Raw genomic sequence first — 24,356 nt, forward strand, 5'->3', positions numbered from 1 at the left:
TGAAGATAGAACTAGAAAAATTAAAGAAAACACAAATGGAGGAAATAATGGAGAGGAAGAATTTAGGGAAGAAAACAGGAACTACAGAGGTAAGCATAACCAACAGAATACAAGAAATGGAAGAAAGAATCTCAGGTGTAGAAGATACAATGGAAGAAATCGATGTATCTGTCAAAGAAAATGTTAAATCCAAAAAATTCCTGACACAGACCATCCAAGAAATCCAAGACAATATGAAAAGACAAAACCTAAGAATAATAGGAATAGAGGAAAAAGAAGACTCCCTTCTCCAAGGCCCAGAAAATATTTTCAACAAAATCATTGAAGAAAATTTCCCCAAGTTAAAGGAGAAGACAATAAGGATACATGAGGCCTACAGAACACCCAACAAATTTGACCAGAAAACAAAATCCTCCCGCCACATAATAATCAAAACAGTAAGTATACAGAACAAAGAAAAAATACTAAAAGCTGCAAGGGAAAAAGGCCAAGTAACATATAACGGCAAACCCATTAGAATCACACCTGACTTTTCAACAGAAACTATGAAAGCCAGAAGGGCCTGGACAGATATCATGCAGACCCTAAGAGAACACAGATGTCAACCCAGGCTACTATACCCTGCAAAACTCTCAGTCCTCATAGACGGAGAAAACAAGATATTCAATGACAAAAACAAATTTCAACAATACCTACACACAAATCCAGCATTACAGAAGACACTGGAAGGGAAAATACAACCCAAGAAAATTAGCTTCTGTCAAGAAAACACAGGAAATAATTAACCTTACTACAGCAAAACAAAAAGCAACCAAGCACACAAACTTATGAACACAGCCAACATCAAAATCAAAGGATCTAACAGCCACTGGTCATTAATCTCTCTCAACATCAATGGACTCAACTCTCCAGTAAAAAGTCACAGATTAACAGAATGGATATGTAAACAAAACCCAGCAATCTGTTGCATAAAAGAAACACACCTAAGACACAAAGATAGACATTACCTGAGGGTAAAAGGTTGGAAGATGACTTTCCAAGCAAATGGACCCAAGAAACAAGCAGGAGTAGCCATTCTAATATCTGATAAAATAGACTTTCAACCAAAATTAATAAAAAGAGATGAGGAAGGACACTTCATACTCATCAAGGGAAAATTCCACCAGGAAGACATCACAATCCTGAACATCTATGCCCCAAATACAAGAGCACCCACATTTGTAAAAGAAACATTGATAAAATTTAAACCACATATAGATCCCCACACATTAATAGTGGGAGACTTCAACACCCCACTCTCAACAAAGAACAGATCAACAAAACAGAAATTAAACAAAGAAACAATATCTCTGACAGAGGTCATGAATCAAATGGACCTCACAGACATCTACAGAACTTTGCACCCAAACACAAAAGAATTTACCTTCTTCTCAGCACCTCATGGAACCTTCTCCAAAATAGACCATATAGTTGGTCACAAAGCAAGCCTCAACAGATACAAGAAGACTGAAATAATCCCTTGTATCCTGTCTGATCACCAGGGAATAAAGCTGGACTTCAACAACAACAGAAATAGCAAAAAGCCTACACACTCATGGAAACTGAACAACTTGTTACTAAATGACAGCTGGGTCAGGGAAGAAATAAAGAAAGAAATTAAAGCCTTTCTAGAACTCAATGAAAATGAAGACACAACATACCCTAACTTGTGGGACACAATGAAAGCAGTGCTAAGAGGAAAGTTCATAGCACTAAGTGCCTTCAAGAAGAAATTCGAGACAGCTCATTCAAGCAACTTAATAGCCCACTTAAAAACCCTAGAAAAAGAAGAAGCAGACACACCAAAAAGGAGTAGACGGCTGGAAATAATCAAACTCAGGGCTGAAATCAATCAATTAGAAACAAATAAAACAATTCAAAGAATCAATGAAACCAAGAGCTGGTTCTTTGAGAAAATCAGCAAGATCGACAAACCCTTAGCCAAGCTAACTAAAAGGCAGAGAGACACCACCCAAATCAACAAAATCAGAAATGAAAGGGGGACATAACTACAGACACCGAGGAAATCCAAACAATCATTAGGACTTACTTCAAAAGTCTATATGCCACAAAATTTGAAAATCTAAATGAAATGGACAATTTTCTTGATCGATTTGACTCACCAAAGCTGAATCAGGACCAGGTAAATCAATTAAATAGTCCTATATCCCCCAAAGAAATAGAAGCAGTCATCAAAAGTCTCCGATCCAAAAAAAGCCCAGGACCAGATGGCTTCAGTGTAGAATTCTACCAGACCTTCAAAGAAGAGCTAACTCCAATTCTCTTCAAACTATTCCACAAAATAGAAACAGAAGGAACATTACCAAACTCATTCTATGAAGCCACAATCACCTTGGTACCTAAACCTCACAAAGACTCAACAAAGAAAGAGAATTTCAGGCCAATCTCCCTTATGAACATTGATGCAAAAATACTTAACAAAATACTTGCAAACCAGATCCAAGAACACATCAAAGATATTATCCACTATGAACAAGTAGGCTTCATCCCAGGTATGCAGGGGTGGTTCAATATACGGAAATCCATCAATGTGATCCACCATATTAACAAACTGAAAGAAAAAAACCACATGATAATCTCCCTAGATGCTGAAAAAGCATTTGACAAAATCCAACATCCATTCATGTTTAAAGTACTGGAGAGATCAGGGATACAAGGCACATATCTAAACATAGTAAAGGCAATATACAGCAAGCCTATAGCCAACATCAAACTGAACAGAGAGAAACTTAAAGCAATCCCACTGAAATCAGGGACAAGACAAGGCTGCCCACTGTCTCCATATCTCTTCAACATAGTGCTGGAAGTCCTTGCTAGAGCAATAAGACAGTCGAAGGAGATCAAGGGGATACAGATGGGAAAGGAAGAAGTCAAATTATCACTATTTGCAGATGATATGATAGTATATATGAGTGACCCCAAAAACTCTACCAGGGAACTCCTACAGCTGATAAACACCTTCAGCAAAGTGGCCGGATATAAAATTAACTCAAAAAAATCAGTAGCACTCCTGTATACAAAAGACAAAAGGGCTGAGAAAGAAATTAGAGAAACAACACCATTCACAATAGCCACAAATGACATAAAGTACCTTGGTGTAACCCTAACCAAGCAAGTCAAAGACTTGTATGAAAAAAATTTCAAGTCTCTGAAGAAAGAATTAGAGGAAGATATAAGAAGATGGAAAGATCTCCCATGCTCATGGCTTGGCAGGATTAACATAGTAAAAATGGCCATCTTACCAAAAGCAATCTACAGATTTAATGCAATTCCCATCAAATTGCCAACACAATTCTTTACAGACCTGGAAAGAAAAATTCTCAACTTCATATGGAATAACAAGAAACCGAGAATTGCTAAAACAATCCTCTACAATAAAAGATCTTCGGGAGGTATCTCCATCCCTGATCTCAAGCTGTACTATAGAGCAACAGTTATAAAAACTGCATGGTACTGGCATAGAAACAGAATGGTGGATCAATGGAATCGAACAGAAGACCCAGAAATAAACCCACACACTTACGGACACCTGATTTTTGACAAAGATGCCAAAACCATACAATGGAAAAAAGATAGCATCTTTAACAAATGGTGCTGGTCCAACTGGATGTCTACATGTAGAAAAATGAAAATAGATCCATACTTATCACCCTGCACAAAACTGAAGTCCAAGTGGATCAAAGACCTCAACATAAAACCAGACACATTAAATCAGCTAGAAAAAAAAGTGGGGAATACCCTAGAACTCATTGGTACAGGAGAAAACTTCCTGAACAGAACACCAACAGCACAGGCTCTAAGAGCAACAATCAATAAATGGGACCTCATGAAATTGAAAAGCTTCTGTAAAGCAAAGGACACCGTCATCAAAACAAAGCGACTGCCTACAGATTGGGAAAGAATCATCACCAACCCTCTATCTGACAGAGGGCTAATATCCAGTATATATAAAGAACTAAAGAAGCTGAAAAGCAGCAAACCAAGTAATCCACTTAAAAAATGGGGAACAGAGCTAAAGAGAGAATTCTCTGTAGAGGAATATCGAATGGCAGAGAAGCACTTAAAGAAATGCTCAACCTCATTAGCCATTAGGGAAATGCAAATCAAAACAACCCTGAGATTTCACCTTACACCCATCAGAATAGCCAAGATGAAAATCTCAAGGGACAACACATGCTGGAGAGGTTGTGGAGAAAGGGGAACCCTTCTCCACTGCTGGTGGGAATGTAAACTGGTACAACCACTCTGGAAATCAATCTGGCGCTTTCTCAGACAACTAGGAATAGCGCTTCCTCAAGATCCAGCCATACCACTCCTAGGCATATACCCAAAAGAGGCGCAAGTACACAAAAAGGACATTTGTTCAACCATGTTTGTAGCAGCTTTATTTGTAATAGCCAGAAGCTGGAAACAACCCAGATGCCCCTCAACTGAAGAATGGATGCAGAAACTGTGGTACATCTATACAATGGAGTATTACTCAGCAATGAAAAATAAGGAAATCATGAAATTTGCAGGTAAATGGTGGGACCTGGAAAGGATCATCCTGAGTGAGTTGACCCAGAAGCAAAAAGACACTCACGGTATATACTCACTCATATAAACATACAATATAAAATAAACCCACTAAAAGCTGTACATCTAAACAAACTAAGCAAAGGAGAGGACCCTAACTAAAATGTTCAATCCCCATCCTGAAAGGCAAAGAGGATGGACATCAGAAGAAAATGAAAATAGGAAACAACCCGCTACAGAGGGCCTCTGAAAGCCAGAAGAAAACAGGAAACAACCTTGAAACCTGCCACAGAGGGCCTCTGAAAGCTTCTGCAGTATAGACTGTCAAAGCAGATGCTGAGCCTGATGGCCAACTGATGGGCAGAGTGAATGGAATTTTATGTAAGAAGTGGGAAATAGTAAGAGCTGGAGGGAACGGGAACTCCACAAGCAGAGCAACAGAACAAGATAATTTGAACACAGGGAACTTCCCAGAGACTCATACTCCAACCAAGGACTATTCGTGGAGATGACCTGGAACCCCTGCACAGGTGTAGTCCATGGCAGTTCAGTGTCCAAGTGGGTTACATAGTAATGGGAAGAGGGACTGCCTCTGACATAATCTGATTGGCCTGCTCGTTGATCACTTCCCCCTGAGGGGGGAGCAGCCTTACCAGGCCACAGTAGAGGACAATGCAGCCACTTTTGATGAGAACTGATAGACTAAGATCAGAAAGAAGAGGAGAACCTCCCCTATCAGTGGACTTGGGGAGTGGCATGCATGCAGAAAGGGGAGGGAGGGTGGGATCGGCAGGGGAGGAGGGAGGGGCTTATGGGGGGATACAAAATGAATAAAGTGTAATTAATAAAAAAAACACACAAAAAAAAGAAAAGGAAAAAAAAAAGCTGTAACAGGAACAAAAAAAAACCCAAATAATTTTTGAGACCTATCAGATCATAATATTATAAGACAGGAAAGCAACAGCAAGAGAAACTACAGAATTACATAAGTGCTTGGAGACAGAACAATGTACACTTTGCATCCTTTCTTACACAGACAAAAAATGGGGATCATTGCAACAGGTTGGGATGAAATCTGGAAGGTTATTAGGGAATGCTTCAAAAACTCACATTACAAAAGTTGGAGAATCTAAAAGATATGGATGAATTCCTAATCACGTACAACCTACCAAAATTGAATCAAGATTTATATAAGCAATTAAAAGAGACCTTCTGAGTGACATTTTAGCATCTTCCCTAGGGTGCTCCTTGTTGTTTAGCTTCTTTAAGACTTTAGATTTTATGTTTATCCTATATTATATGGCTAATATTCACTTATAAGTGAGCATATACCATATGTATCTTTCTGCTTCTGGGTTACCTGACGCAGGATGATTTTTTCCTAGTCCTCACCATTTGCCTGCAAATCTCATGATTTCCTCATTTTTAATTGCTGAGTAGTATTCCATTATGTAAATGTTCCACAATTTCTGTATCCATTCCTCAGTTGAGGGACATCTGGGTTGTTCCCAGATGCTGGCTTTTACAAATAAAACTGCTATGAACATGGTTGAGCAAATGTCCTTGTGGTATACTTGAGCATCTTTTGGATGTATGCCCAGGAGTGGTATAGCTGGATCTTGAGGTAGCAGTATTCCTAGTTGTCTGAGAAATAGTCAGATTGATTTCCAAAGTGGTTGTGCAAGTTTGCATTCCCACCAGGAGTAGAGGAGGGTTCCCCTTTCTCCACATCCTCTCCAGCATGTGTTGTCACTCGAGTTTTTGATCTTAGTCATTCTGATGGATCTAAAGTGAAATCTCAGGGTCATTTTGATTTGCATTACCCTGATGACTAAGGATGTTGAGCATTTCTTTAAGTGTTTCTCTGCCATTCAATATTCCTCTTCTGAGAATTCTCTGTTCAGCTCTCTACCCCATTTTTTAATTGGATTACTTGTTTGTTGGTGTTTAACTTTTTGAGTTCTTTATGTATTCAGGATATCAGCCCTCTGTCAGATATAGGGTTGGTGAAGATCCTTTCCCAGTCTGTAGGCTGTCGTTTTGTTCTGACGACAGTGTCCTTTGCTTTACAGAAGCTTTTCAGTTCCATGAGGTTCCATTTATTGATTGTTTTTCTTAGAGCCTGAGCTGTTGGTGTTCTAGAACTCCAGCTGCATGGAATCCAACATCCTCTTCTGGAATCTGCTGACACCTACACACATGCTGTGTACACAAACACAGATGCACGTACACACACATTTTAAAAATAATTAAGTCTTTGTAAAATATCAGGTGCCATGAGAATTTCACTCCACCAGTAGCCGCCATCTTCTGTCTCCTTCTGAGGATGTGCACTGAGCCTGCTCGCTCCTCAGGTCGCCCTTGACAATGACTACCAAATAAAGACCGGACAATGAAAATTAGCCCATTTGCACAATGGAATTCTATTAGCACTAAAAGAAAGTAAAATTGTGGCATCTGCAGAAAAATAAATGGAACTGGAGAATAGACTGAGTGAGGTGAGACAGGTTCAGAATGACAAACACTATATGGTCTCTCTGATTGATGGATCACAGATTTGAAGTCTGGAATTTCTGTGTTTAAATCGGTGTGCACATCTGTGACATCTAGGAAGAAAGAAAAGAATCACTGAGGGAGTTGATGTCTCGGTAGGGGACAGTGTATGGATTTAGAAACAGATGTAACACCTTTCACAATAGCCACAAATAACTTAAAGTACCTTGGTGTGACTCTAAACAAGCAAGCAAAAGACCTGAAAAAAAATCTCTAAAGAAAGAAATTGAAGAAGATATCAGAAGATGGAAAGATCTCCCTTGCTTGTGGATCAGTAGAATTAACATACTGAAAAAAATGGCCATCCTGCCCAAAGCAATTTTACAGATTCAATGCAATTCCCATCAAAATACCAACCTAATTCTTTATAGAACTTGAAAGAACAATTCTCAATATCATATGGAAAAACAAAACAAAACAAAAACCCAGAATTGCTGAAACAATCCTATGCAATAAGAGATCTTCTGGAGGTATGTCCATCCCTGATCTCAAGCTTTACTATAGAGCAACAGTAATAAAAACTTCATGGTCCTGGCATAGAAACAGAATGGTGGATCAGTGGAATCGAATCGAGGACCCAGAAATAAACCCACACACCTATGGAACTTGATTTTTGACAAAAAGCCAAACATGTAAAATGGGGAAAAAAAAAAAAAAGACAGCATCTTCAACAAATGGTGCTGGTCTAACTGGATGTCTACATGTAGAAAAATACAAATACATCCATATCTATCACCCTGCACAAAACTAAAATTCAAGTGGATCAAAGACCTCAACATAAAACCAGACACACTAAACCTGTTAGAGGAAAAAGTGGGGAAAAGCCTGGAACTCATTGGCACAGGAGACAACTTCTTGAACTTCTCAACATGGGTCTTTTGGAGAGCAGTAAGTGCTCTAACCTGTGAACCATCTTCCGAGTCTAAGCATCCGATTTTCTTTTTTTAATGCAGACATTTAGGACTATAAACTTCTCTCTTATTTTTTCCTTTATGATACACAACCAATAGCTTTTGGTATGTTCTCTTTTCATTTCATTTAATTACAGAAAATAAAAAATTTCCTTCTTGGTCTCTTCAGTGGACTCCCACGTGCACCCCATGCCTGTTGTAGGTAGCGTTTATTGTTTGTTATTGGTTTATCTTTTATTAACACTGCTGTTAAACCTGAACAGCTGTATACCCAAATCACCACATAGACAATGGGATTTATTTAACTAACCAAGAACACAATGCTGGGCAATAATATATAAAGTTTCTTCTTTTTCTATTGCTCAAGGCAGCCAGCTTGTCTCTCTAATGGAAAGCTTCTCTAGGGAAATAGATAGCAGCTTGGCATAATATAACAGGCACGCAAGAGCCCAAAAAGATATTTTGATTAATCCAACCTTGTTTTGATTTTTAACATGATACTGATTGTATGTTCATTAATAATGGTTACTTATATTGCTGATCCCTTTACATGGGAACAACTCTAAAACTGACTGAGACATAAAATATGTCTCCAGAACTCCAACAATATTTGGCCAATAAATCCTTGGCTATAATATCCTCAAAATATATTATGCTAATCTTTTAGTTGGCATAGGTAAAATCCTGAACATCTCATACATTTATAATTTTAGAACTCTATTATGCTTGTGAGAAATTATATGTGTACAGAAAAAAAGAACTGGACACCAGAAATGCTGGATCAAACCTGACAGGATTCATTCTTCAGCATGCTGAGACATTGACACATCTGTTCCAACATCTTGCATGTTCGAGCATTCTGCTTATTCCTGCCTCAACTGCTTCAATTGCTGTTTTCTCATCAAAGCCTGCTCCCAAGAGATCTTTAAAGAAAACTACTAATCTCAATTGGTCCAACATCCAAACAGGATGTTTATTAAGCCTAAAATTTCTCAACATTCAAAGACTGGACCACAAATGTTATTGCATGCTTAATTAACCATTTTTCCCAATTTTATTTGGGCCTCAGATAGGATTTCTACATGTCCAAAATGTCAGCTAGAAGAAATCCATGAGAACGGCGTCCAATTTTCTTTAAAGGGGGTTTGGTATGTTTTGGTTGTTTTCTATGGCTATGAATTTTATTCTCATTGGGAGATATTTATAAATTATTACTGGTGTTATTCAAAGTGAAACAAGGAATATACAGGGATATCTTAAAGGAATAAGACAAAAGGTAGATTATTGAATCTACTCAACTTAGGGTTTTATTTGTTATTCCCAAATAAGGTTAATTTGAACTCTGGTATAGGATTTTGCATATTGATGCAAAAAAAAGTCTATTTTTGATACATTGGTATTAAGCTTTAGTTTATTGATAGAAATTCAAGGTTACTTCCAATACTTTTAAACTGCTATTAAAAACTGTTTAGGATATTAAGTAAATTGCTAGTTATTGAACTCATAGTTATGTCAGACAATAGTCTAATTTATCACAGGAGTATACATACTAAGTTTAATAAATAGATATGATTTTGTATACAGATCTATTACATAAAGATAGGTAGTCTTCAAAAAATTCAGAGACCTACAGAATATGTCATTTAAAAATGTTTTTATTATCTTAAAGATTCTTTGACAATGAGACAAGTCATTTCCTGGCAGCACCCCACCTACCTGAAAGAAGATAATGAGCATCGAAGAACCTCCATGTGGAGATGGCTTGGAATATGGCAAACAAGCCACTTGGGTAAAGAAAATACCCTCACTTCACGACAGACATATTCTGCCTAAACTTGGCAAGCTTAAATGCAGGACAAGTCGACTGCCACACTCTGCCAAGACAGGATAAGCAAGTCCTAAATAGTTCCTGTTTCACATATATGTCTGTCAAATATTCTGAGCCAGAAGGCTGAAGATGATGCTCCAACATTACAGAGAGTTATGGGTGACTGTTCAGGCAGCAAACTGTTTCTGTCAATTTTTTATTTTTTGGAAGCTGCTAACATGCACTTCCTATTTATTCAAGTAACTAATTTTATTCCTTCACAAGTCTCTGATGGGGTTGAAGACCAAATAGTTATAGTGCCACAATTAAGCTTAAGTTGTTTAGAAGTTAAGAAATTCTTTCATATAGGTACTACCAATAAGGATAAAAGTTAATTTAGGTATAGAACTTTAAACTTGTCAAGACAGATAGGATAATCAGATACTTTCTCTTAAGTTGCTAAATACACATGGACTGGACATTGCACATGTAGAGTTTACCTAACACTTTTCATAATTATTATTGTATTGAAAGAAAAGGAGCCTTTTATTGGACTTAAAGGGATAACTGTTGGTATAATGTTCTTTTGAAATGTATACACCTTACCCTTGTTCATTCAAATACTGATTTCTCTCCCACTCTCTGGTTTCAATCTGGATATTGCTTTGTGATACTTATTCTAAGCATCACCTGTCTCAACTTTGTGTAAAAATGCCAAAATAAAACAACCAGCCACAATTTTGAGCAATAGAGAAGAAGGAATAGGTGGGAGAGGGGAGGAGCCAGAGGACAGAAAAGAGGGAAGGAGCCAGAGGACAGGAAAAGAGTGGGAGGTAAAAGAGCAGGGGCAGAGCTAGGAGAGCAGAGGCTGGAGAACAGATCTTGGAACTATGTAGAGAATGAACCAGACCTCAGATTTCACAAAAAGCAAGTACAATGGGTAAAATCTAAATGTTAGAAAATGATGAGGGCTTGGAGGTTTAAAAGGAAGTAATTATTGCCCAGCATTGTGTTCTAGGTTAATTAAATAAATCCCAGTGTCTCTGTGGTGATTTGGGTATACAGCTGTTCAGGTTTAACAGCAGTGTTAATAAAAGATAAACCAATAGCAAATAACAAATGCCACCTACACCACACACCACTATTCAATGCCATGTTGTTAAACATCTGTGAGTTTTTGTATTTTCTGTCGTTCCTTTTGTTTTTTTATTACTGTATTTACTTTCCTGTGGTCAGATAGTTACGTTATCCCCACTTTCGTGTATATGTTGAGACCTGCTTTCTGCCCCACGATGTGGTCTAGCAGTTCTGTGAGTGCTAAGAGGAGTACACAATCTGCAGTGTTTGAACAGAGTATCCTGGGATGTGGTGGTCTATGAGGCTCTTTAACTCTGATATGTCTATTTCATTTTTCTCTGGATGTTTTGTCCATTACTGGCAATGGGCTATGGAAGTCACCTACCATTACTGTGTTGGGGTTCATATCTGTAACTATGTTCCTATATATGGCTATCTGAAGTACCCTACTTTCACTTACACATGTTTAGAATTTCAGTGTCTTCTTGTTTTCTTGGTCAGCACGAGGTGCTTCTGATTAGTTTGGTTTGGTCTAGTTTGTCTGTGAAGTCTATCAGCCATGACTGATTATTTCCCAGTTGCATTTGCTTGGACTACGTTTTCCCCAGCTTTCACTCTGAGATACTCCTGTTTTTGATAGTGCTTTGTTTCTTATAGACAGCAAAATTACAGGTCCTTTTGCGTTATGCAGGCTTCTTGTCTATTACTTTAGATTGGGGTATCAAGATCATTATATGGACAGTTATTATTAAAAAACGTGTACCAATTCTTGTCATTTTGTTGCTTTTGTGTGTTGCTTTCTGTTGAGGGCTAGGATGACCCGAGGCTTTTTATGAGGCATTGAGGTATGGAGAAGAAACAGTTCCTTCTCAAAACCAGAACTTGTTTGGCAGAGCCAGTGATGGCCTGGGGGCCAGGTCTTTGAGGGGAGCTGTGGCTTTGCATCCTGGCAACCCAGTTCTTCTTCCCTAAGGAGTGATGGTTGTCAGTCTCAAGGCTACCATCTGCTCAGTCTATTAAGCCTTGAGATAATGTGTGTTCCTCTTGTTCAGCAGGGCCTGGTTAGCTTCCAATGACTCTGTCTCATTTTACGACAGCTTTTTGTTGACTCTGCCCCATTTTATCAGGAAAGGCTGCATTTAAGACTGCATTCTTCTTCTTTAAAAAGATTGATTTATTACGTATAACAGTGTTCTGCCTGCATGCCAGAAGAGGGCATCAGATTCCATTATAGATAGTCATAAGCCACCATGGGGTTGCTGGGAATTGAACTCAGGACCCGTGGGAGATCAGCCAGTGCTCTTAACCTCTGAGCCATCTCTCCAGCCCCCAATGCTTTTCTTCTTAATAACACGTAAGACATAGTTTGGCATAAGACATAGTTTGTACAAGATCTCCTAACCCCAGCTGTGTAAACATTTTTAATCATCTTTACCTTATTTCCTGCCTCCTCCCTCTTAGGTCCCTGTCATTGAAGAATGAATGATCTTATAGTCCAGATCATTTTCATAAAACCTTTTTATTAACCATCATGATTTTGTTTCTTTCCCCCTGTGGAGTCTCGGGTGTGTTTAATCTTCTCTTTAGTGCAAAGTATTCCCTCTATTATCTTCTGTAGAGCTGGCTTAGTGGTCATAAATCCTTTTAGTCTGTTTGGATTTCAGATAATTTTTATTTGTCCCTCAGTTATGATAGATAGTTTATTGAGTGTAAAAGTCTGGGTAGCAGCTGTGACCTTTGAGAACTTGGAATGCATCTTTCCCAGCCCTTCTGGCCTTAGAAGTTTCTATTGAATAATCATCTGTTATCTTGATCAGCCTGTTTCCATGTCAGACTCGGCCCTTCTCTCCTGCAGTTGCCAGTGCCCTCTACCCTAGGACTTTGTGTTCTGATCTACAATAAGGAAGGTCCTGTCTATCTGCTGCTCTGGCTGCCTCTTATAGCTTGGTGAACATGTCCTTCTCCAAATGTGGAGACTTTTCTTGTATGATTTTATGAGACACACCTTCTGTGCCTTTGGCATGAAATTCTTCTTGCATGCCAACAAGTTCTAGATTTGTTCTTTTCATTTGGTTCCAAAGCTCTCCCAGGTTCCATTCACTGGCCTTGACAGAATGATTCGATTCCTTCACATCTTCTCTAACCCTTCATATCCAGCCCTCCACACTCTTAGGATATATTTAAAAATGCCAGGCACACAGATATCTGATATGAAAGAGATTTATTCGGGGAAATAAAAAGGAGACATGTTAGAGGAGAAGAGAAAGAGATGCATGTTTGTGGGAAGTGAGAGAGAAAAGTCAGAGAGGAGGGAAGGGGAAAGAAACCAAAGCGCGTGCATGCACACACAGGCAGAGAGAGAGACAGAGAGAGACAGAGCAAGAGTGAGCAAGAACCACAGAGAGAGGGAGAGAGAGCGGGTAGGAGGAGCAGATGGATTGTATCTGGAGCACCTGGCCCAGGTGATGGCATAGAATGCAGGTGGTGACAAGAACGTTGTCAGGACCCTAAGCCTCCCCCCGCCCCCGCCAGCAGGCCAGTTGAATTGCCTGCATAACATAACACACACATTCATTCCGTTGGTGAGGCTTTCCGCTGAGTTTTCATCTCCCACATCATCGCAGTTTTTTTTCTTTTTCTCCAGTAGCTCTGACTGAATTCTCCTTTCCTACCTTGCACTGGCTTCTTTACTTTCTTTGGTGTCTTACTCTTTTTTTGGAGTACGTTCAATTCTTCTCTGAGCTGCTTGAACATACTTGTAATTGTTCTTTTGCATTCTCAGGAAATTCTTCTTAGTCACTCTCATTGGAGATCATTATGACGGGATTGAACTTTTGGAAGAAACAAAACATTGTTTTGAGGTCTTGGGTTTTCATGCTGTTTTTGTTTCTGTAGTGGGATTCAGCATTTGGAGTTAATTTGATGTTTGGGTCCCTTCATTTCTGCCATCCTTCCTATTCCCTCCACCTTTCCATGGAGGTGTTTGCAATGTTCAAGAGAGGCCAGTCAGTCACACACACACACACACACACACACACACACACACCATTGAGCTACTCTAGGGACTTAAGAAAAGGACTAGCCACAAGTCACAGAGCTTCAGTTGAACTGCATAGCCCCTGGTGAAAGGAGGCTCTTAACCACTGAGCTGTCTCTCCAGGCCAAAGAACAACTTGTATGTTATTTTAAAATTCAATTTCAAAAATTTATCTAATTTTAATTTTATTATTAATGGAAGTCTGTTTTTTTTCCTTTTTACTGATTTCTAATTTTCTGACTTATCGTCTTCCTCTCTAAAGCATTCTTTTTCACTATTTTTGCTTTATTTATTTAATGTTGCTTTCTATGCCTCTATTTCCCCAGCCCCACTTATCCTGAGTAATTTGTAGCTCCACCAGTACCTTCTATGGTGGTTTTTCGGTTCTCAGGTTTGTCCTCATTGGTGGTGTGCTAGTGACTGCAATGAACCTCGCATGGCTCTGGATGTTGCTGCTGTACTGAGGACTGAGTCTTCAGAGTGGTTGTTCCGCAAGAATATCTTCAAATGCGGAGCAGGGTGAAGCAGCAGCAATGAGCGATGCCACCCATCGACCAAACCCACGTACTGCTGTATCCTGGCATTTCCCGCCTATGTTCCCCACTGCTGCCATGCCCCAAAGAAAGGCAAAAGGGGTTGCTGATGGAGATAAAGCCAATGTGAAGGACCAGCCACAGAGATCCGCAAGGTTGTCTGTTGGCTCCTCCAAAGCGAGAGCCCAAGCCTAAAAAAGCCCCAACAAAGAAGGGAGAGAAGGTACCCAACAGGAAGAAAAGGACGGCTGAAATCCTGAGGAAATCGGAGCCGCCCAAACCAGGCACAGAAAGCTGAAGTTGTGGAGATGGCAAGTGACGTGTGTGCATTTTTGATAACTGTGTGCTTCTGGGGACTGTACAGTTTGAAATACTATTTTTATAAAGTTTTATAAAAATACGGAATTTTATTTTAATTTTTTTTAAGCTATGATGTTAGCATTCAGAATGCTTCATTGCTTTGGGTTGAAAGGAACGTGTGTCGCTAACAAAGTGTCTCCCAAGGTGGACTGATTTTGGAGAACATTTTTCCTTGATAATTTTGAGAGACTTCATTTGGCTCCCAGAAGAGATGCCACGGTCTTGACATATGTGGCTACCATGGCACAAAATGCCTTGTGGTGTGGGAAAACTCTAAATTTATTTTTATATCCCCCTCCCCCTGTACCATCATCGACTTAACTCCCTTAAAAACAGAGACCTGTGTTGTTGGTAATTAATATTTAATATTGACTTATCTTTTAGTTAAACAGTGGTTATTCCTAAATCAGTGTATACCCAAATCAACACACAGAGACTAGGATTTATTTAATTAACCTAGAGCACAATGATGGGCAATAGTTACTCCATCCTAAACCTCCAAGCCCTCATGGTTTCCTCCCATTCAGATTTTTCACATTATACCTGCTTTTAGTCATATCTTAGGTCCAGTTCATATCTCCTGGTAGTTTCAAGTCCTTTCCTCCCTGATCTCTCTCCTCTGATTCCCCTCCCATTCACTTCCTTCTCCTCCCCTCCAGACCAGGATGTCCCACCCTATTCTCTGCATTGCTCAGCATTGGCTAGTTGTTTTATTGACAATACAAAAAACAAGTGGTGGCATGTTTACACAAACTTGAGACAAAAGCATTACAATGGAATGTCTGGATTGAAACCAGATAGTGGGGTAGAAAAATCAGAATTTGAATGAACAAGAGTACACTGTATATATACCATAAGAACATTATACCAACAGACCTATTGAAGCCTGATCTTCCGAATTGGTTTTCCAGTCTATTGGGTGATCGTGACTTTGCAGTTACATCATTGAATGTCCTCAGAAGAGTGGTGTCTCCTTTGATAAAACATTGAAGATCTTTTAGATTGATAATTCTACCATTTTCATTCAATTTCCTGATCAGTGTCGGCTTGTGAAAACTTGTTAAACAACATCGTTAATGTGAAATGTCAACCCTCACTCTAAGCTCCTTCCTCATTTTCAAAGCATTGGTTGAAGTTTTCATTGGGTTTTATAGTGGCTTTTGGATTTTGGTAGTCTATGCAAGAAGGGAGTATGGGAGCTCTTGTATCCTGTTAATGATTGTCTGCCCATGTCTTGCCTGAAATACTATGATTTTTATGAAAAGTATCTTTAATAATGCCAGATACAGATGGAAAAAAAGAATATCCCCACCTGGAACTGGAAGATAGATGCTAACCACCAAATGTGCAGATCTCAATGCAGAAACACAAGAACTATGGAAAAGCAAGGCTGCATGGCTCCTCCAGAGAAATTACAAGCCCTCAACTTCAGAGTTCCAAGACTCTGGGATGGATCCCAGAAGTAACTGCAAGGTTCAGTTTTTGTGACCTGCTAGGATTTTAGTGAGTCCGGGATGGACACTATGGAACAGAGAACCCCCACGACTCTTGTGGAGTCCTGGGAAGGGTGGAAGACTATAGTGGTGCCTCAGTAGGACTTTTGATGTATTGGACATTGTAACTCAAGAACACACCTGTCAGAATGAAGGGACCTTCAAAAATAGTAAACAGCCACTAATATGGCTTAAAGAGCACAGCTAGCCAAGATTTCTGACTTGCAGATAATGTATGGACTACTGCCCAGACCCTTAGGGAAGCTTGCAAGGTTGATAAGTTGGTTGTATCCTACCTCTCATTTTCATTCTTGATGGATGCTTCGTGTGTGTGTGTGTGTGTGTGTGTGTGTGTAGTGAGAACACAGCACAGCTCAGAAAACATAAGAAGGATAAATTTATACTTATGTCATCCTTGTCAAGCATAACTAATAGAGGCTCTATTTCATAGTCTAGGAATCCCTTTTGGAGAATATTCTGGCCAGACCCAACTGATTGGCAGGCATTGGTACCAAAGTTGAAACCTCTTTATTTTGCACCTATTTTGAGACAGAAGAGCATTGTGACATGTAGCAAAAATCCAAGCTTTCTGGGCTATTTATTCATTACCCTTTCTTCACTGCTGTTGGAGTATTTGCCTCAAGACAGGGAGGACAGGACAACACACCTAGCCAGATCCCAGGAAGAGTCACTAGGTTAAGATGATCCCAGAACCTCTCTCCTTCAGCATTTTCTCTGTGGCCATCAATGTGATAAGACACGGACCAGATAAGCTATGTGAAGAGCTAATGGTCATTACACAAGAGGATGAGGCACCTAGAAAAACTCCTTCATCATGGGAGTTTCTTCCTCCTCATCCTCTGTTCCATGCTGTAGTCTCTCCATTATTTCTCCTTTTTCTTTGTCCTAACTGTTCCTTCCCAATTGAGGGCTTTCTCCTTCTGACACTGGTTTAAGCTTGTTCATAGCTCAACAAGCATAGCCCATGCCAAATATGCCTTCATCCTCTGACAGAATTCTATAGAGTGAAGTAGACAGCAGGCACACAGCTTTGCAGAGCCCAGAAGGCTCTCGTGGAAAAGGCATCCTTCTCCAAAGGGAATGATTTGTGCCTCATATTTGAGGACAATATTTGATCATTCAGCTGGATGGAAGCCCCAGGAAAGACTTGGGATATCTGCTGCCATCTTTTTAATGAGCACCGCCTCTTTCATTCTCAGCAGCCATCAACTGCCAATATCTCCTCAGTCTTAGCATTATTTTTAATGGGGGTATATTAATTGTCTATAGTTTATAGTTTCAAGTATATCATGCATTTGACCATATTTACCCTTCATTAATCTTGTTTCTCTTTTTCCCCTTCTCATACTTACTAATCTCCTCTCCTCTTCTGTGTCTCCCTCTTTGTGTATATAATGTACAAGCTTCCTTTCTTACTTGCTGTCTATCCATCAGGAAGAAGAGCAGTCTGCACTCAGCTGCAGGGAGTCAGGAAGATAAAGAGGGGAAACCTCCCTCCAACCCTGGGGGAAAAAATCTTTCCTTTCTCTACTTCCCAAAGGAGAGGCCTTGACAACAAAACTAATGAGACTATGACATATTCCAGCATAGCTCAGAGTGGAGGGCAGGATCAGACCGCTGAGTTTGGTGCTGTGCGGGAGTCATGTGAACTCAACAATCCCTGGCCGTGTCCAGACATGCCTCATGCTTGGTCTTAGGAGAAAGTATTGCTCCTTATCACAGAAATGGAAGCCACTGAACACAATGCCTCCCACAGCCAATGGTCACACTGAGCAGATTTGTGTCCACTCTTCCCTCCCATAACTGTCCTCTGTGACCATCTGGAGCTATGTGTTCCCAGGATGCCGAATTGTGACTTGTTAGTGAGCCTTGTTAGTGGGGGGCATTCTTTGTAAACATTTTGGTTAGAGGTGCAGGTGTTTGGGTATTTTCATGTCTGAGTGTCACTCATCTGCATAGTCCAGTGGGTCGAGAGCTGAGTGGTGTGTGTGTGTGTGTATGTGAGAGAGAGAGAGACAGACAGACAGAGAAATGGACAGACACACAGAAAGAAAGACAAAAATACACAGGGAGAGAGAGAGAGAAACACTCACATGTATAGAGAGAGACACAGACAGAAACAGACAGGCAGGCATGCAGGTAGACAGACTGCCGCCAGCTGATTTCAGGCACAGCTGTTGACTGTGCATTGACATCTGTTCTGGCACTAACTGCCAGGCCAGCTTGAAGATACCACTTGAGCAGGCTGGGAGTTTGGGAGTGAGCTGGCACCGGTGTTAAGGGGCGAGGTAGGGCAAGGCTGAGGCAGGGTACCTGCCCCGTGGAAGTGGCCGTGAACTGGAAGCTCCCCAGCATCATCCGCAACAGTGACAAGAACTCTTTGTCCTCATAGTCGAATCAGTCCCCAAAGACAATGGAGCTAAAGACATTGGAGACTGTTCGGCTCAGATAGAAGGTGGGGTCAATGGTAGCCCCTACAGGTGAGGGTGAAGAAGGAGAGGGAGACATTGGAAATTGGGGTGGAGGGGGGGAACATCACTGTGTGATAGCATCAGATGCTCTGAATCACAGAATTCAAAAAGGCACTGACTGCAGTGCTGAGCCAAAACCCAGACCCCACGCCACAGCGGGGGTCCAGGACAATTGTTCCCCAGCCTTGTTCCCTTCCTGGGACATGATGCCGCTTTCCCAAGGGTGTCTTCCCCTTGGTGAGAAATTGTGGTGCTCAGCTTACCGTTTGTCTTCCGGAATGCCTCAAGGAGAAAGCCCGCCTCCTCTTGGATGCACTCCTTAATGCCACCCTTGCCCACAACGAAGTCCCGCAGGGTAGAGATGGAGAAGTGCCTCAGCTGCTTGGCTCGCTCCCCACTACTAAAGGCTACTCCTGGGCAGGTGAGAAAGGTGATGGGAGACTTCAAGAAGAGAGGAGGGGCTGTCCACTGACCACCCCAGCACTGGCTCCCAAGAGGAGAGCCAGAGGGAGCAAGATGCACAGGGATCACTGGAAATGCACATGCAGAATACAAGAAGGCACCAGGAAACCAAGTTATGGGACAGTAAGAGAATGGAGGACAGATGCAAGAGACAGAGACAGAGAAACAGGGCAGAGGCGGGAGACTGTGGAGACCTGGGGGTGGATACAGTTGTGAAAGATGCATGACTGAGCTAGAAAAGAGAGGGAAACAAGGAGAGAGACCCAAGGAGAGTCTGAGGAGGAGAAGATGTTGTCAGGAGACAGGACATGGGAACACATGTTCTGTGATTTCTGGCAGTGGAAGAGGAAGTGGAGAGGACAGAAAGCATCCTGCCTGTTCACAGGAGCTGAGAATGACCAGGTTGGGATGGGGGGAAGCTTTGGCTCAGGTTACAGGAGCAGGATTCAGACAGAGGAATCCCAAGCTGCAAGAGGAGGCTTAGGGGTTACTGTGGGAATTGGGAAACAGGCAGAGAGTCAAGCCTCAGACATGACCCAGCAGGAGGCAGTGATGCCCTGGAGAAGACAGCCTGGAGGAGGTGGAAGAGAGAAGGCTGGGAAATAGATGCCCTCAAATGTCCCCTGCTGCAGTTCCTATCTGGGTCCCCTAACCATAGCCTTTGAAGAGCCTATTGAAGGTGGCCTGCTCGCCCCGCCCACTGAATTCCTCAACTTGGTCCACCAGAGCCTCCTTGACTGCCTCCTGCCCACAGAGCACCACGATTCTGCCAGGCCCCAGGTGGATGGTGAACACAGGACCATAGCGTTCGCTGATCTGATGGAGGTAGGTGAGAGGGTTAGAGGGGGTGGCCAAACCTTGATGCTGCCTGGGATTCATTCCTCTAGAGTTCAAACAACTCTCAGACCCGGTGTCCCAAGATGTGATGCCACATGTCTGGGAACTGGTTGATTCTTTACAATTCCTCTGGCCTAAAATTACACTCCCTCCTGGTCAATACCCTACCACAAAGCTGCAATCAAAATAGGGCGTCCCTCCCAGCCGGCCTGCGTTCTACCCCTCTGCATGCCCAGCACAGCACCTTCATGAGGGTGTTCAGCTGAAGGTAGTTTCAAATGAAGGGTAACGGCGTAGGTCTTGGAGGCAGCTTCCCTGCCAGCTTCCTCTGCTTCCAGACATACATTAAAACCATGACACTGAGGAAGGCCACCACAGTCACCAGGAGCAGTCCAGAGGCCAACATGGTGTGATGAGAGTGACAGACAGGCAGTGATGGCTGAACTAGCTTGCTTTTATTCATCCTGAGTTAGAAGGCTGACCTTTGGTGCTGATTATGCAATTAGCTCATTTCACCTCCAGACTGGCCCCCTCACCCCCTATCATGCACCTAGGTTGGGATGTAGCCAACAATAAAAGAGGAGGAGGGCCCGAGAGAGATTAAGAGGGAGTAGACTGAATTTGAAACCTTTAAGGAGAAAGTGCTCCAGGGCTATTTGTTACAGAGGACAGTAGAAAGAAGCCAGATCTGAACCTCCATAACATTTATATTGCAGACCCATCTGAGCCTTGAGTATGGGTTCCTTTGAGAGAAGAATCCTGTGATTCATTGGCTTGAAGCAGGATGAACGGCTATGAATTTGAAGGTCCGTTTTCTTTTTTGTTTGAGATAAGCTCTAACTATGTAGTCCTGGCTGGCCTGAAGCTCAGGATGTAGACCTTGGAAATCCACCTGTCTCTGCCTCCTGAGGCCTGCACCACTACCCCAGACCCTAGGAGTCTTCCAATGAAAAGGGTCCTGAACCTAAGGAACTGGGAAGGAGAGACCCCAGGGGAGGTGGGTGGTGGCTCTTGGGGCAAGAATGACTGGGGAGTACCATGGAGAAGAACACTGAAATCCCAGGAGGGTCTTTGAGGCAGCCCCTGTCCCCAGGTGTGGATATGCCTTGGGTTTGGCCCGTGCTATCTCCTGATGCTCAGAACCCGTGGAGAAGTCTAGGATGGAGGGCCTGTCTAGGTCTTGAGAAATGATAACAACTCCAATAGGTAGCAAAGTTCTAATTTACTTAGTCCCACTGTATTCCTTTCCAGATCTGTGGAAAGGCCACAGGGTCACTGGCTTCATTGCTGCTGTTGCTTACAATGTCTCCTATTTACATATGAACTCACTGAGAATGGCACACAGAGAGTGGCGTGGGGCCACATATGTGAAAATCCTGCAAGCCGAAAGCTATCACATTCTACCTTTCAGCTTTCCCTCTCTAGACTTCTTTCCCCACCAGAGGAAACAGAGCACTGAGGAAAATAAAGGTCATATTTGTGGGCATGGTAAGTGAGCTGATGCCTGGATTGCAGGATTAGGAAATCTAGGTGAAGAGATTTAGGTACACATTCAGCAAAGGTAACCTTGGGATGCTAAGGGTGGCCACGAAGAATCGAAGAGTGAGCCTAGTGTTCTCCCACACTGAATTCTTAACAACCAGACAGGTGCCTTTTTATGAACCTGTGTCCCTGGAAGGTTACCTTTATATCATCTGTGTCATTTCAGTAATTATGGAGTAGGCGCATCATTGAGCCCTCACTGAGCTTACCACAGTTATTAAGGAGCCGGGATTTGACTCACTTTCCTCTTCATGGCCTGACCCAGCTCATTGTGGCTGGGTGTTGAGATTGGGATCAGTGCCAAATAGACTCAGGAGGGAGGGGGAAGAAGTTAGCACTGAGATTGCCCCTAGACCAGCACTAAGGTGAGAAGAAGTTAGCATGGAACTTGACACCGGGAGGATATTAATAGACTCATTAATATAAGATAAGAGAGACCTTGAGAGTGGAAACAGATGGTTCTTGGATTTGCCTGTGGACTTGGTTCCAGCAGATTCTGACATGAACACTAGGTGCTCGCTGAGGTTGGACTCAGCTAGACCCTCGGAGGGGCGGTAGGTGGACACTGGCAAGCTTTGATGGATGGACCGTTCAAGGTGGTGCCCTAGCTTTAGACGGGTGGCGATGGGTAAGCTTGGAACAGCTATGACTGGCATTTTGCTCATCTCTTTCTGTGCTGGATTTGGAGACCTAGTGGGGAGGAAACAACAGGCAGAGAAAGAAGCAGAAAGACACGTTGTTTGTTGATTTTGGAGGAGGAAGAGGCAGGGAATAGGATTAGCCTGGGCTTGGCAGGAAGCAACTTTTTGTTACCAACCTGCACCTGTGCTAACCCTGGGCCCCTACTTCTCCTCTCTCCTTGTTTCCACAGGAACAAGAGTAATTTGGAGATGCTGTTTCTCAGTGAAGTTGGCACTAAGAAGGACACTGAGTACTCAGGCAGGCTCTCATGATCTGTACAGGGAGTGAAAGTGGGAGTGTCAGAAGGAGAACAGAGCTTAGAGAGCTCAACAGAGATCAAATGTGCTTGTCCTTATTGATTTCTGCAGGTACATGAATGAATGACAGGGCAGAAACTGAAGTCACGTGGGAGAGACACTGGGACCAGAGCTCACAGGCACCTGGAAGAGACATGTGCAAGGGCAGTGTCTCAGGACAGGCTTCCAGAGTGAGTTAGTGGGGGACTCAGAAACTCTGTTTGATAGCTTCTGTTTCCCCTCTTGGCTGAGTGACTAAGAGCAAGGGCAAGACATAGAATGTAACCCTAACTTGGGCAGACTCCAATCCGGGGACAATTCTATCAGTCTCCCTGAGAGCCTCTCTGCTGGTGCCGTCAAGGAGCTGACCTCCTCAACAAAGTGAATGTCAAGGACCCAAGGATTGACTGCATCTACCTCTTGGTCGTGATGTATGAGTTAATACATAAAGCCAATAAATATCAACTATTTTATTCATTTGTTGTTATCACATCTTATTATTCTAGTGAAAAAACAAGATGTGTTGATGGTACCTAAACTTCAATCTGCCTTTTGCATCCTCTGGTTTTCACTGTAGCAAAGAGGGTCCAGCACGGGGTAAGACCAAAGATGTGTGTTCTCCCAGCACCTTCCAGCACTATGAAAGCTATTCGTTAAGGAGACAACTTCCTGGTCAGTTCAAGATTGGTCTATGTCCTGCAGCCGAAGCTGGTAATGTCTTCAGCAGTAGGTTCCTAACCATCTAGTTATGGTGAAGAGCAATGGCAATTGCAATGGCCTGTCTCGTTGGGAGCGCCTCCAGGACTGCACCAAAGAAGAAGGTACCTGAGAAACTTCTCTCCCCCATGCTTCTTTAGCAGAGCTAAGCATTAGTGCTCTTCCACCCTCATAGCTGCGAATAGGGAGTTTAGCCTAGGGGCCTGGTGCTCTCTTGGGCAATCCCTGAGGATGAATTTACATTAGATGTTCAGATTGCTCTGGATGGTGCTGAAGTCTGCACAGAATTTTGCCTTAGTGTCTATAGTCTTAGAGTACCTACTCATAGTTTTCTTTTTCCTTCCCAGAGTGTCACTGTTGTCCCCAAGAGTCCTTTGTATTTATGGGTGTCTTCATGTTGCTTCATTTTGGTTAGCCAATTATGACAGGTACCTCTCTCTATCTTAGCTTCGTTTGGACATCTTTCTGCATGTATCATTCTGGGTAAACGTTTGGGGTTTCTGGAAATGCATGTTGCAACATGTCTGTTATTTACTTTTCTTTTACTGTGATAAAGCACCAAGGCCAAGAGGGCATAGAGAAGAATTTATCTGGTTTACCGTTCCAGGAATAATAGTCTGTTGTGGTGGAGGACATGGTAAGCAGGCAGCTGGGCTCTTGCTCTTGAACAGGCACAAAGCAGAGAGAGCAAAGTGGAACTGGTGTGAGGTCTTTTAATCTCACATACTTCTTCTAGCAAGGCTGAACCACATAAACCTCTTCAAACAGTGCCACCAAGCAGAGGCTAAGCATGAGGAGCCTGGAATTCATCTTGAAGCAACAGGGAGCCACAGAAGAGGCCTAAACAGTGTAACAAGTTGGTCACATTTATGTCTGAGAAAGATTCTTCAATTTTTTAGATGGGATAATAGTGGAGGCTGAGGGGGCAGAAGAGATGGCTCAGAGGTTAAGAGCACTGGCTGCTCTTTCAGAAGACACAGGTT

At 42.1% G+C, this 24,356-nt stretch overlaps 2 long non-coding RNA genes across 2 annotated transcripts; one reads left to right on the forward strand and one right to left on the reverse strand.

The window, feature by feature from the left end:
- Positions 1 to 13,127: 13,127 nt before the first annotated feature.
- LOC129667314 (uncharacterized) lies at positions 13,128 to 20,554 on the reverse strand. The gene is made up of 2 exons (XR_008718716.1): positions 19,102 to 20,554; positions 13,128 to 18,841 (listed from the first exon to the last, which is right to left on the reverse strand). It is a non-coding gene; the product is annotated as an uncharacterized LOC129667314 (long non-coding RNA).
- A 272-nt stretch (positions 20,555 to 20,826) lies between these two features.
- On the forward strand, positions 20,827 to 23,133 carry LOC129667315 (uncharacterized). Its single transcript, XR_008718717.1, has 3 exons — positions 20,827 to 20,943; positions 21,389 to 21,625; positions 22,551 to 23,133. It is a non-coding gene; the product is annotated as an uncharacterized LOC129667315 (long non-coding RNA).
- Positions 23,134 to 24,356: the final 1,223 nt, after the last annotated feature.

Source organism: Psammomys obesus, unplaced genomic scaffold (assembly GCF_907164565.1).
Source record: "Psammomys obesus unplaced genomic scaffold, mPsaObe1.curated_primary_1811, whole genome shotgun sequence".
Taxonomy (NCBI): Eukaryota; Metazoa; Chordata; class Mammalia; order Rodentia; family Muridae; genus Psammomys; species Psammomys obesus.